This window comes from Protopterus annectens, chromosome 8.part0 (assembly GCF_019279795.1).
Source record: "Protopterus annectens isolate FY-2018-M chromosome 8.part0, PAN1.0, whole genome shotgun sequence".
Lineage (NCBI taxonomy): Eukaryota > Metazoa > Chordata > Ceratodontiformes > Protopteridae > Protopterus > Protopterus annectens.
Window position 1 is genome coordinate 306,217,758 of NC_056741.1, and position 16,116 is coordinate 306,233,873.

Sequence of the window (16,116 nt, forward strand, 5' to 3'; positions counted from 1 at the left end):
ACCTCGCAAAAGCCTTCGATACAATACCCTACTCGGGCATTATAGATAAGCTCACCAGCTTAAATATAAACCCCTATGTCACTAGATGGGTTGCAAACTGGCTCAAGGACAGAACCCACATGGTTAGAATTTCTGGAGCCATGTCAGACTCCAAACCAGTTACAAGTGGCATCCCACAAGGCTCAGTCCTGGGACCTCTCTTGTTCGGTATATATTCCTCGGAGGTACAGGCCAACACGGAAGGACTGTGGCTGACTAAGTTCGCAGATGACTGCAAACTCGGCGCCATAATCAACTCTCCAGCTGACACAAGCATCCTCCAAAAGGGCCTCATAGAAACAGACAACTGGTGCCAGAGCCATGGCCTCAAGCTAAACGTCAAAAAGTGTATAGTCATCCCCTTTGGCAAAAACAAAGTGCCCACAAATTACCACATAGGTGGTAATCCATTAAGTACAGAAGAAGTAATTAGGGACCTGGGGACCCAAGTTGATAGCAATCTCTCATTTGACAACCACGTGGCCAAAGTGGTTAGAAAAACATTTTATATAGCCCACCTAATCATGAAGGGATTCACATCTAGATCAGGGGAGGTCATCGTGCCTCTTTACTCATCCCTCATCAGGCCCATAATTGAGTACAATGCCCCTTTTGGGATGTATCTTACCAGATACCTGCAGCAACTGGAAAGACCCCAAAAGTACCTCAAAAAGATGATCAAAGGGCTCAAACAGATGCCATATGCTGCCCGGTTAAAGAAACTCCAGCTCTACTCAGTGGCATACTGCCTGCTCAGAGGCGATCTGTGCCCGGAATTAATGGACATGCTGCACCTCAGAAAATCCAAATCCCATCGAGCTACGCGCTCGAGAGACTTGAACCTCAGCACTGAAATAAATAGGACATGCTGGAGGGACAGATTCATAACCCAGAGGCTCCCTTCACTCTGGAATAAAATCCCAGTCCAGGTTAGGCAGAGTCCTTTATTGACTCTCTTCAAGAGGAATCTTGATGAGTGGATGGGAGATCGTAGGTTTACCCTGGGTATCACTTCTGTGTCACTGTTAGACAGAGGCACAGTATACTAACCTCGAAAAAGGGCATAGCAAAATTAATTTAAAATGGGTGGCGAAAGCCAAACACACTCTGGCTAGGCTTATAAATGCCCTAGGGCAGATAGCCTAGTATGAACCTATGAACCTCAGTGGGCACGCGACAGGAACACTTGTCACTCATGGAAGAAGGGGCAGTTAACATGGCTCTGCTTATTCAGAATATTGTACCATCCGCAAAGAAGCTTTTTCTAGCAATACTAGGTCTGTTTGCCCTGACTTTCCTGTCAAAAAGAGACAGAAAGATAAGCATTTAACTTCTGCTGTGTCAGTTTCTTTGGAGAGGAACAATTTATTGGGATTGTCTCAGGGTCTTGTGCAGACTATTCATCCTTCTTGTAAAATGATTTCTGATAAAAGAAAAAAGGTATTCCTCTTTTCCTGAAAAGGTTCAAGATTTGAAATTGGTAGGGGAATATGAAAGGACACGTGCATTTTGTTTTTTCTCCTAAAGTTTCTGGTTCAGATTCTATGGATAGTATGGTATTACTTTCAGTGGGAGAATACTAAGGTTTCTCAGTTCCTTAAAAATGCTAAAATTTGCTACAACTGAAATTTCCAGAACCCTCACCAAACACCCCACCCCCACCCAGTGTTGTCAGCACTGGAAGATGTGTTTGTCGCACCCTGTAGTTTCCCTGACAGCTAATCCGCTCCCCTAAAAAGGAAGATAGAATGTACAAGATTCCTCATTCTTTCTGTTTATATATATATATATATATATATATATATATATATATATATATATATATATACACTAATCCCAGACCTGAACCAACAACTATAACTTTAGTTAATCCAGCTACTGCCAAGTATTTTCTTAACTCTAATCTTTCTCTGATAGGGATGATAAAACCATTGATGAGCCTGGGAAAAAAAGCACATGCTTCTGTAACTTTAATTTTTAGACTATTCAACTGTCAGGCTCATATGCTTAAATTTAAGCTGCAGTTTCCTCTTGTGAAGAACAGTTTACTTTGTGTAATTTCATTTTTTCTATTTCTTTGGTCACTAGGGTTGTTAACACTCGTACTGTTTTAGGAGGTTTGTCTGGCTGCATTCTCTGTTAAAAATTAGATTTTTGAATTCTGCTTTGGAAAGAGCTTTAGTTTTTGGTCATTTGGTTATTTTACATTTGGTCAACAAATGTAAAATAAATAAATAAATAAATAAAAATTAGATTTTTGAATTCTGCTTTGGAAAGAGCTTTAGTTTTTGGTCTGTCTGCAGCAGTGTTTACTAAAAAGTATGATATGAGAATTAATTTGGGGAATCTTTCAGATTTTTCAGTCCTAATTCTTTTAATTCTTCAAGGGATTTTTTGCTGTCTCATCTAATTTTGGCAAGAAACAACATAAACAGTTTCATTGGAATGCTGGTAAGCAGACATTTAAAAAGCAATGTCAGGGAGGTTTGTAAAAGAAAGTAAGACCCCCAAGAACAAACTATAATGCAGAATAACTATGTAAGGTACCTTGCCCCCCTCACCCTGGCACTGCCGTATGTCTTCGAGAAATTCTGAATCTTCATTTCCCTCTATGACAACAGAGTGATTCAGATAAATGGATTCCGAATGTGATTCATCTAGGATGCAAATGGCAGTGGGAGGAAATTCCTCCTTTTCAGAAGATTCCTCTTCACCTGCCAGACCAAACCCTTCTCTTGCCTCCTGTCCTGCATCATATGCTGTCTCAGGGGGTGATAGAAGCTGTTCTTCCTTCCCAGTTAGGGAAATAATTTTTTTTCAGAAATGTTTTACAGTCAAAGAAAGAGAATTCCTAGAGACTAGTTCTAAGTCTTTCTTTCCTGAATCAGTTTGTGATAGCACCCAAGTTCAAAATCCTGTCAATTCACAACCAGTTATCCCTTCTTCCTCGTTTCAATTTTTTTCAATAACCTTAGATTTAAAAGATGCACACCTTCGCATTCCTATTCATCCAAATTTCAGGCATTTGATAAGCTTTTGTGTCTGGATCATATTGTCAGTATTCTGCCTTACCCTTTGGGCTATTTACTGCTACAAGAGTGCTCACAAAGTGGATCATGTCATAGCCCATTGCAGGTTACATGATATTTATATATTTCCATATGTAGATGAATTTCTTATCTTTGCAGAGTCTTTTTCAAAATGTCAGGAATCTCTCACCTGAGTAAGATTTCTGCTGCACAGGCTGGTTTTCCAAGAGATCATTCAAACGTTTTTTGACTCCATCACACAGGACTGTGTGTCTGGGTTGGCTGCTAGACACCTAAATACACAGAGATTTTCTTCCTCAGAAAAAATAGATCTATTCCAGAGGTTTTCCACTCAGACTTCTGTCTCTGCAAGGGAATACATCAGAATTCTAGGTCTGATGGCATCTGTGATTTTCAAGATACCTATTGCAAAACTCCATGCGAGAAAGATACAATGGTATCTGAAGTCACTTTGCTCCCAACACTGGCCCACATTGATTTTTTCAAATGCCAGTTTTGGGATTTGTGAAAAGAAAATAACTTGTTGTAGCTATCAGTACATCTGAATACTGGTCTCCCATTCTCCTCTCCTCCTCCAAAGCAGTCAGTCACTACAGAGGCCTCGGACTTTGCTTGGGGAGCAGTGTTAAGAGTAATAAAAGTGCAAGGTCTCTGGGACAAGAAAATATGGACCAAAACACATAAATATAAAACAGATGCTATCTCTCATAGAGGCTCACACCTCCGTGAATCATCTGTGGAACCCAGGACAATACCACAATGATGGGATGCATAAACTAGCAAGGGATATACTGATCTTACCCCCAGTTCCAGACTAGCCATGTTAGCATAGAATATAGCTTTACAGCATAAACTCACTGTACAAGCATCTTGCATTGTCTTAGAGCAAAACTATGTGGCAGCTGAGCAGGGCAGAACAAAGGCAGACCCTCTTTAATCTTTAAAAGCTGCATTTTTGAAGTGCTGCATGCGTTGCTGTTTTGCATTTAAATACATTATATCCTGTGATTTTTTTAGCTTGTATTAGGCATCTTTTTTGTGTTTTTTTAACACATGGTCTCCAAACCAGTCTTTTTACATTAAGGGGGTCAATGTTGGCATTCTTGTCGCAAGAGAGGACTGATTTCACCTATCTGAGCTGGGAATTGCTGGTAGAAAGCACATTGTGTGCTTACCTGATTGACTTTTGGGTATAGTGTTTTTTCCTGATCGTATATAAGCCTCTCGTTTGCACAAGTCTTGGCTCATTTATCCAGAGCTGGTCATTATTTGGTGATGATGCCAGAGACTTTGAGAGATTTTGCAATCATCTGAAACCATCCTTGGCAAGACAAATGGAATTAAGTATTATTTTGCAATTTCTTTAATTGTTTTCATTATAAACTGAAAGATTTGTCTTCTATTTTTTTGTTTTCTGCACTTCTTTAAAATTTAAAAGTTTTCTAAGTGGTGTAAGGGCTGCTGATCCGCATTTAAATACATTTTATCCAGTGACTTTTAGTTAGTATTAGGCATCTATTTGTGGTTCCTTAAAACTTTGGCTTAAAACCTGACGTTTTACATTAAGAGGGCAGAAGTCTGCATTCTTGTGGCAGAAGAGGACTGATTTCTCCTATCTGGTGCTGGAAGTTGCTTTTAGGAAGCTCATTGTGTGGTTACACAAGAAAAAATCTTCACCTGGATACTGCAGCCAACGATGTAAAATTGTAAATATCCAGAGAAAAAAACGTTGGTGGCACACAGCAGGTACGTTAGCAAAAGCACGTTTAATATAAAAGAACACAGAGAACGTAATCGCTTTTGAGGACAACTCCCGCTTCATTAGACTAACATTAAACAGGTTTAACAAAACATTTTAAATAGACTCGTAGATCACATAGCAACTAATAAAAACAAGGTATAAAAGCATGTGGAGTACAAATTAAAGTGCTAGCACACCATGGTGCTAATGTTATAAAATGAAATAGTCAACAACTATACAAATATCCTGTTTAAAATTCTAATAATACCTTCATAAAGCCATGTATTAAAATTATATATATACACAAATATATTCATAAAATACATACGTATATAATCTGTGTGTTCAAAAAATGCAGTATATATAAAAAGTATAAAAATGTATATAGAGAGGCTAAGCACAGTAAATATTACTAAAAGGTATGTAATATATATATATATATATATATATATATATATATATATATATATATATATATATACACATTACATACAAATATTAATGTTTCAGTGATCTTGCTTTTAAAAAAGGTTTTAAGGATACTTTATTATTAAATCCAGGTGGTACATCCGCCTGGAATTTGAGCATCCATTCCTGCTCAACACCTTCTGTACGACTATTCAAATTACCTCCTCTTTTATTAACAGGGACTATTTTAAGTACAAAAAACTTAAAATCAAGTGTGTGGCCTTCTTCTTTGACGTGAATTGCAAGTGCACTGCTTTCTTTAGCATTCCTGACATCCCTTATATGCTCCAGTATTCTGTCTTTCAAAGGACGATTGGTCTTTCCTATGTAAAAAGCATAGCAGATTGTGCAATAACTAAAGTAAACCACGTTCTTCGTTTGACAATCAACATAAAAATAGTTATAATAATAATAATTGTTTTAGTCAAGAAGTGATTAATATAATTAAACATTATTGGGCCTTTCGTTTTAATGGCAAAAATAGTGTTAGAAATTTATAAAGATATCCTTTAATATCATATAAAAAGGAAGAAATATCAAGGATATGGTTGTACATAATGTATTTGAACCCCCTAGTGATAATGTATATAGAGACAGAAATTTATGTGGTACTATTCCGTGTGGCAAGTGTTCTATATGTAGGTTAAGTGTTACAGTCTATTGAGAAAATTAATGAGATAAGTTGTTCTCCCTCTGGTTCCTTCACTTGCACTATGAAGGGGGTAGTGTATGCAATTTCTTGCTCCTGCAGCTTTTTTTATATAGGTGAGACTAAAAGAATTTTTAAATGAAGGCTGCAGGATCATATTAGAGGTATTAAAAATAAAAAAATTTAGATAATCTAGTAGTCTTTCATTTTAATTCAGTTCATGGGGGGGGACTGTCTGAGTTAAAGGCATGTATTTTGGAACAAGTTGTTGAGAAAGATGAAACTGTTTTAAAAAGTAAATTACATTTCAAAGAAATTGTTTTTATCCTGAAGTTTGATACTTTGAGCCCTAAGGGCCTGAACAAAGAATGCAATTGGAAAGCCCTTTTGTAATTTAATTTGTATGATTAATTAATCAGTTAACTGATTTAATTGAGCTATGTATTTAGAAAATGTTTTTTATTGTTTGTATGAACTCCAAGAAGGCTGTATCTTGCTGAGGTGCTAGAGTGTTTCATTAAACATCTTATTTTGGTCATTTTTGTCCGTTGCTTTTTTCACTGGCCAAGTGTTTTTTATTTATTGTGCCTGTTTAGGTGCTTGTTTTGGTAGGTTTTTGTGCACTTCACTCCTATCCCTTACAGAGTACACATTAGAATCTGCAACCATGGATAGGCACTTTCCTGCTAGCTCTGCATCTATCTTGGTGGACATGGGCATCCTGAGGCAATGTAGCAATTTCCTTATGTGTATTGACACTTAATTTTCAGACAGACGAATATAGCATGTGAAAGATATAGCTACACATTAACACTGGAGGCTAGACTTTCACATACAGACACAAAAAGCAACAAACAGGTTGTCAGCAACACACACACACACACACACAAACACATACACACACCAGTCAACGCATTTACAAATGACCAGAGACACAGACACACATATGTGGAGGACCTGGAGGTGCTCACGTGTTACTTACCCAAACCTCAAAGTCCTCCCAGGTACAGTCCTCAGAAACTTTACATAAAAAAGACAATTCCCATTACAACACATAAAGCCACATCTCATTGTTTCTCTACTAACAAGCCCATAATGTGAAACACCCAACAACCCAATATTTTGGTCTTAGGACACCCCATTGTGAGACATACTGATGTCCCTCTTACCAGGCTGGATAAGGGAAAGGTTACAGTTAGTTGCCTGTCAGGGGCCAGGTCATGCAGGCACTCAGGTCACTTACCCTCAAGTACTAGTATGACTCTTTCATAGTCCACTTGGATGTGAATGACCTGAGATGTATCTGCTTGGACTGTACAAAGACAGACATAATTGAGCTCTCAGAATATGTATCACAAGCAGGTATGAGCCCAGCACTGAGCAGATTCTACTGTCTCCAAGGATGACGCTACAATACTAACAGAAAAAGATTGACTTTAACAATTGGCTTATCTACTGATGCCATTCTAAAGGCATCCGGTACTTGTCAGCCTAGGAGGAAATGGTGGACAGGCCAGCCTGCTTTGCCAGAGCTGGCCTTCACCTGTCAACACTAGACTTTTGGATATTGGCCAAAACATTATCCACCCCATAGTACCTTTTTAGCATTGCCAAGCAGACAAACCTTCCAACATAGCAAAAGCTGCTCAGGACAAGCTAAATGTTACTGCTCAGTGCTAAGAGTGTCAACAAGAAACTGCATCCCCTAGAAGTGCTCTTCACCATGCAGAATGCTGACATCTGTGATGGTACTGATACATGGTTCCAAGCCATGGAAAGCTCTCTGGTTGTACATGGCTATAATGCCTTTCACATGTTCCGACCCCCCACTGAACAAGAAAGGGCAAAAGGCAGAGGTGTATGTTTCTACATAAAGCTGGTTAAACAATATGACATGCTTGAGCTGATCCATGTCTGAATAACTGTGAGAAAATGTATTACCAAATTCTTGCTAGCTGCAGGTCCCCCACCATGAACCAGGAAATCCATATATCATACCTGAAGATGCTAGAATCACTCACCATCCAGTCCAAAATCATTCTCATTAACTGGGAGTCATATATGGCCACAAACATGCAGGCCCAGAGATTTCTTGACTTTGTAAACTCAAATGCTCTGAAGCAGCTAGTATGCACCCCCACTAAGGTGCACATACTCTATATCTGGTACTCAGAAATATGTGTGAACACTGCACCCCCCCCCAAATGTGATGTCTTCACTAGTAAGATCAGATTACAAATTGGTCTCCCTTGAAAGAAAGGTAAAACTAGAAACCCCCCCAAACCTAACTACAAAAAGTTTAAGAACTTTTCTAAGCCAAACTACCTCCTATTCAATGATGGCATAGCTAGTTTTCAAGCTCCCACAAACCCAGAAAACACAGAAGCCTATGTAAAGGTGTACTCAAAAGCCCTGATGGTCATACAAAGAACTGCATAGAAATGTCAATTTCAGACCAAAATAAGCCCAGGTCAAACTGCAAAAACAAGTCACCCTGGTGGACCCCTGGTATTAACAGGTTGTACAGCAAAAGAAAGAAAATCCTGTTGAGAAATAATAGGGGATGTGCACAACAGAACAAAAAGTCCCTCATTAGTTTAAGCAAGTGAATTTGGGAACTACTCAAGTCGACTTTGAGACAAAAATAGCCTTCAAAGCTAAGGATAACCATAAGACATTTTTTAGTTATGTCCACAGTCTTAAGACCAACACCCAACAATGTGTGGAATTAGTTGCAGACGGCATCACCTATACTCAGCCAGAAGACATAAGAATTCTGCTGGCAAATAAATTCAGCTCAAATTTCATCTCTCCATCACCCCCAGTTCTTCCCCAAGAAATACCCTCCACCACTCAACTGCCAATTATTACTAAAGAACAGGTTGCCACTGAACTCTCAAAAGCTAAAAATAGGTTTCAGTGTTGCCTCTTAAACAGCTTGAATCAAGACCTAGCAGATCCATTGGGATATATATTTAAACACCTCCTAACTGGCTTTGTCCCAGTAGGGTGGAGGACAGCAACAGACATACCTCTGTACAAATGGAGACCATCAAGTTACCTGGGTAATTACAGATAAATAATTTTGACTGGTCCTATATGTAAGGCCATATAAGGAATAATTATGGACCTGATAAATAGTGACACGGGACACCTCCAAACATTGGACCCAACCCAATTTGTCTTTGTCAAGGGCAGGTCATGCTTCCTAAATTTGATGGGCATTTTTTTAAAAGCCACTAGGACCATGGATGAGCATAAAACAGTGAATACCACCTACCTTGACCTGGCAAAGGTGTTTGACGCAATCCAACATTCAGGTATTATAAATAAATTCAAATGAATAGGCAATTGGCTCATGGACAGAACATATGTGGTTAAAATGGGTGAATCCAAATTCAGCAAGAGGCCAGTTACTAGTGGTGTGCCACAGGGCTAAGTGCTAGGACCACTCCTGTTCAGAATATACTTCTCTGAAGTCAAGGCTAATTTGGAAGGCTGCTGGATGACAAAGTTTTCTGATGGCCACAAGATGGGGAGAATCACTGAATCCCCCAGTGCTATAGATATCCTTCAGGAGGGTCTAACTTTGACAAATGATTGGTGCTAGAGCCATGACCAAAACCTAAATGTGAAAAAAATGCATTATCATACACTTTAGGATTCAACCCCTGCAAATTACAACATTAATTGCACAACCCTAAGAGGACACATTGGATAAAATCGGATTATACTGGCTAGGCTTGTTAGGGCTCTTAAGCCATTAGCCTAGTAATCTCTTATGAACCTATGAACAAATGGAAACTGGATCAAGGGGTCTACAAAAGATGCATTTCCTTGGACAGAAATGCTTCATTATTTTTTCTTCCCTTTCCACAGATATTGAGGGCACTTTTGAAGATTCAGATGGACTCCCCAAAGATCATTGTCATGATTCCCTTCTGGCCCAGGCAACAGTGGATACTGTTCTTACTCAATGTTGCACTACTGATTATTGGGTCTTTCTGCCATGCAAAAACCCACAACTGGCCTGATTTCCAGAGTATTTACCTCACTCCTAGCTGATGAACATCAGAACAACTAAGTCTAGACATCAGGGTATAAGAATGGTGTCTGTCGGTGCCATATTCAGTTATTTCTAGCAGTGCAGTCCAATGCACTTCACATGTGCTCATTACACTTGCATCTATCGGTTGGCTCATTTTTCCAGGCAACCTTCTTCTTCCAGTTAGATAACTTCCCCATTGGGGAATTTTCTGTACTAATTTAATGTTCAAAAAAGTCAACAATTGCTTGAAGTGCGGGAAGTAAATCACACATAAAGATTTTCACTTGATTTGTCTAATTTTCACTTGATTTTTCTGGTCTGCTGAGGGCTTTAGCATGATGTCTGCAGCTGTCCTGATTGTGCAAAATTTAATGTAAAAACTCTAAAATGTAGGGCTGAGGTGCTAGTCACCCATACAGAGTCCTCCTCTTCTGTTCCCTTGGTGGTATCACAATCCATTGCTACCACAGGGTCTCTGCAGACTCCAGTGTCACAGTGTCAACTAGCATCATTCCAAAAAAATAAATAAATAAACAGAAGGATAAAAAGGCCAAGGACCCTGATGTTACCAAGAAGGCTCCAATTCTAGATCATAAGTTGATCAATGACCCAGGTGAGGAGCCTTTTAAGCCCTTTGGTCCAGTGACTCCTAAGCCTGAACCCTCTGATGAGCCCCTTAGAGGGCTGCCATAATCTCCGACCTACATGTGAATACTACCATGGCACACATCAGCTTGGTCTGAGGTTGCTCAGCAGACCTCAGCATCTGATGTTCACACTGCAGATCTCGAGGGAGACTTCTTCTCTTTCTCAACTATCAAAACTACATCAAAATTGACATCCAAACCAAAGCAAGCTACTTCTTTTTTACGACCACCACCACCATCCATTTCTTCTCAGACTAAAGCCCAAGGCCTTAAAATAGCACAGGAGTTTATGGCCTTGAGCCCCCTCATGCTTCCATTACAGAGGCCTCTTCATCTAAAAGAAGCAGTGAAGTGGCTTTTCAGGAAGAAGAAAATTCCTCTAGTTTGAGAGTGAGGAGGAATTGTCTTACTCTGGCCGCCTGCCACCACACACTTGCTCAGACTCAGATGACACCCTGTCTTTTGCCTCACCCACTAAGGATCTGTACTTCGGGGATACCCTGCATAAAATGAAGAAGGTATTCAGTCTGAAAAGTAAGCAGTTCTTACAGGCTCAGACCCACAATTCTCACAGGCTCAGACCCAATACAGGGAACTGCTAAGCTTAACTTCACCCAGACCACTGGCTATTTCTCTTGTTCACGTTGTACTGGATGATGTCTTTGAACACATTGATTTATACACTGATTCTTTACCCCCTTTTCCTAGAAAGCCAGGCACAGTTTACAGAGTGCTTGAATCTCAGAAGCACCTTTACAAAAACCCAAAGAATGACCCTTCTGTAGTCTCATCCCTTATTTAATGGCAGGGAAAGTAGATTAATTAGATTTAGGAAGAAAGCTTTTACCTTTGCATGTCTGTTAATAAGAGCTTTGAATTGTCAGTTCCATATGCTAAAATACCTTAAATTTCTTCAGGACAAATGTTTAGCTAAGATATACTCTATTTCGGATAGAATGCCATTTAAGGAAATCTAAAAGACAGCTGGAAAAGCTCTACAAGTCTTCAGATACTCCTTAAAGCGTGCCTATGATGCCTTAGATGATTCTTGTAGAGCAGCTGCTACAGGTTCTGTCATCTACAGACATTCAAGGCTCAGTAACCAGCTCCTGTGAGATCAGATAAAGACTGAACTATTGTATGCTCCAATAGACAAGAAATTTCTTTTTGGTCCTCCTGCTGAACAAGTTTTTGACAATATGGATAAAATAGGAAAACAAATTAAAACTGTTAAAGAATTTTAACTGCCTCTGACACCAAGGTACAGTAGGAATGAACCTTCTAAACCAACCTAGACAAGACAAGAAAAAAGGTGGCCTCCCCATGGCAAAAGGCCTAGACTATTCAGGAGATGGCAATCAGAACAATCTCACACAGCAGGGAGCTCCAAGTGGCTCACCCTGCACAGAGAAGAAATGTGACTATGTTCTACTTCAGCCTCCCTTACACCTTCCCACCCTTCCAACCAAACACTTGACAGGAAAACTTTTCTTCTTCCTAAATCAGTAGGAAACCTTCACCAGGGATCAATGGGTCCTCAGCATCATAGAGAAGGGGTGCTATATCCAGGTTAAAGAAATACCACCCTTCTGGAATTGCAAAACTACCAAAAGAACAAGAAAGCCTCTTGACACCTATCTTTGAGGAGCGACTTCTCCAAGGATCCATCCATCCTGCACAAGAGGGAAAAGGCTTCTTACTTCTACTCAAGGATATTTCTAGTTCCATGGAAAGAGGAAACCTGGAGGTCCATCTTGGATATCTCATAGCTAAACAAGTGTCTCAAAATCCCAAAATTCAAAATGCTTACATTACATTACAAAAGTACTGCAAATTATATTTTAAGATGCCTGTATGGTCATTCTAGACCTAAAAAAATGTTTACCTCTATGCCTCCATAGCAAACAGTCACAGAAAGTACTTATGGTTTGCAGCAATAGGCTCCCATTTCCATTTCAGCTATCTACTGTTTGCAGAGTTTTCACAAAATGTCTAGCTAGGATTCATATTTGCCTTTACTTAAATGACTGTCTTATTTGGGGAAGATCCACATCAAAGACCCTAGACACCTTGCAAATCACCACAGACTGCTTTCAGAAGATAGGCCTCACCTTAAATCTTCAAAAATCTCAAACTGTCCTTCAAACAAAGATCCTCTTTCTGGTGGCCTTCAGATAGTTGGGTCAACAGAAAGCCTTCTTTCCACAAGACAAGATAGCTTTCTTGACAAGCTATTTCACAAGCCTGCTTCCAAAGTAGCAAATCACTGCAAGAGAATTCCTGGGGATACTGGAGTATATGGCATTCTGCAATCTCATGATCTCACTTGCAAAGTTACACAACTACAATGGTTCCTGAATAATGCTTGGAAACAGCATTCTTAACCCTTGGCAACCCTACAGCCTCTTCTTCCATGCCTGAAAAAGAAACTACTATGGTATAAGAGCACCATACAGAGGAACCCGGGGTGAATTTTTCTTTAACAAAAACACTTGGTAGAGAAAACCACTTTATAAAGCAAAGCTTTCGGGTAGAACCCTTCTTCAATACTAAAACATAATATCAAGAATCTCACACTTTAAATACAGGTCATCAGTCACATGATCAGCAGCCAAATGAAATCATGTGACAGCACAACTACAAAATAAATCAAAAAGATAGAGTACAAAGTATACAATATAAAACGTATTATAAAACTTTAGAACATAAAATTTCATTCTATGCAACATACATAATTCATGAACAATTACATCACAGTTTGGTATTTTGTAATTTAACTAGTATCGTTTAACCATGCTGTTCAAACCTGGGGGTGAATCAGCAGCAAATCTCAATATCCATCCATATTCCTTAATCTCTAGTTGGTTATTAATATCACCACCCCTTAATGTAGGATATACGATGTCAATCACCCTAAACTTAAATTTATGCTCATTGCCAAAAATAGATATGTGTTTATATAAGGCATTCTTATCATAACATCTTCTAATCTCCGATTTATGTTCAGTAATACGCTCCTTCAATTTACGGGTAGTCTTACCCACATAGAACAAAGGACAGGAGACACATGTAGCCAGATAGACCACAGAAGATGTAGTGCAAGTAGCTGATACTTTAAACTTAAAAACATTACCATGAATGGGATGTACAAAAGTGTCATTATCATTACTAAGGATATCAACACAACACATACAATTAAAACACTTAAAAGTGCCACAGTTCACTGAAAAGGTACATACATGGATCTACTAAACTTGTAACATAACATGCTCTTAAGAGTCTTCATATTTCTATATCGTGGTTTATCACCCAAGATAGCCTTCAACTCATCAGAGGCCATGAGAATGGCCCAATTGTTAAATATAATTTGTTTGATAGAGCCTGACTTTACATTAAACGAAGTAACATATCTAATGGCTGTCTCAGATTTATTCCTTACATTATCATTACTCATATCGACCAAACCTTCTAAAAAGGTTGGTTTCAAGGATGTCTCTCTATCTATCACCACATTGTGTTTCAAATCAGATAGAAGATACTCATCATATCCACTAGATATAAAATCTTTTATCATATCATCCAATTGCCAGGAGAAAACAGGTTTGAACAGCATGGTTAGCCTTAAACCGATACTAGTTAAATTACAAAATACCAAACTGTGATGTAATTGTTCATGGATTATGTATGTTGCATAGAATGAATTTTTATGTTCTAAAGTTTTATAATACGTTTTATATTGTATACTTTGTACTCTATCTTTTTGATTTATTTTGTAGTTGTGCTGTCACATGATTTCATTTGGCTGCTGATCATGTGACTGATGACCTGTATTTAAACAGACCATACTTCTTATGTTAACCATAAAAAAGTTTCCCAAAGAGAGGCTTTGGATACTTTAGACAATTTTCACGAGATAGCACAAGCTTTGAAAGCTCCTTTAAAGTTGGTTATGGAAGTGGCGCCCCCGCTGCCACTACAGAATGAACTCGTCCAAGTGACATCATCTCCTCTCGCAGCATGCACTAGCGCACACTCTGAAGTGAAACAGAAACAAGATGGCAATGACAACATCGTAGCTGCTACTGGGAAGAAATCCCAACAGCTTACTATTAATATTGCGCATAAGTGCTTTCATTTAGAACATCCTGAGTCCGTTATGGAGAGGTCTTCGAAACAGAGAGGACTGCCAATGGGGCAGGCGATAAATCCAAGTAAACAAAAGAGTGAGAGCCCTTTAGGGCTGAACAAAGTAAGCCGCAAATAAGAAACGGTACGTTGAATCTCTCTAAGTTTATTTTACAGGAAGCCCATTATTTTTTCCCGTGTAAAGGGCTTAACTATATACCTACTAGCAGCGATAGTTTGGTGTCTGTACTCACAGACTTGAAATTATTTTCTAGAAATGTTAACCTGAGACTCCTGTTTGGTGACTCTGCTACTGTTGTAGGGCAGTGTAAACGACGTAGTACTTTTGTACCAGTTAGTGTACCTATCATGAAGGCATTCCATGACATTTGTGAATCCCAAATTAGAATTTTATATTCTAATACTGTCAAGAAAAGGACTTGTAATTTGACTTTTCATGAATATAAAGCGCTAAAGAGTCTGCAATTATGTGATGATATTATTATTAAGCAAGCAGACAAGGGTGGTGTGGTCATTTTAATGGACCGAGATGATTATATGTCAGCAGTGTCTGTATTACTTGAAGATAGCACAGCATTTAAGACTATTACAATTTTAGAAGTCAAAAAGTGTATTACCTATGTGAATATGGTTATTTATGAGTTACAGCTGAATGGTGATATTAGTCTAGATCTGTTTCATTATCTTACTGTTCCATGTCCTGTTATCCCACATTTGTACGGTATCCCTAAAATTCATAAATCCATGGTGAATCCACCGATGAGACCTATTGTGTCAGGTGGTGGTTGGATAACCGAACCAATTTCATTATATTTACAAAGACAGTTACACCCTTATTTACTTCATTGCGATACTATTTTACGGGATACATCAGATCTACTGTGTAAGCTGCAGTTGTGGCATAATAGTATCAATGGTGCACTAGATAAGTGTAAATATCATTTTGTAACACTAGATATCACCTCCCTTTTTACTGTCATTCCCAATGACGTTGGGCTTGAACTGTTGAGAGAATTTTTAGTCTCACAACCTAGTCCAAATATTAGACACATAGAAAATATTTGCTGTCTTATGGATGTAATATTGAAAAATAATATATTTTTGTTTAATGACTCTCTGTTCCTTCAGCTTACTGGGGTAGCTATGGGTACCTCAGTAGCTAACACATATGCCAACTTGGTCCTTTATCAATGGGAGAAGAACTATATATATAATGATAGTAATCATTTTGTTGATAAAATTTGTTTTTACCAACGCTTTGTGGATGATTGCTTTATGATATGGGGTGGTACGTTGGATGAGTTAAATGAATTTTTGATTTATTTGAA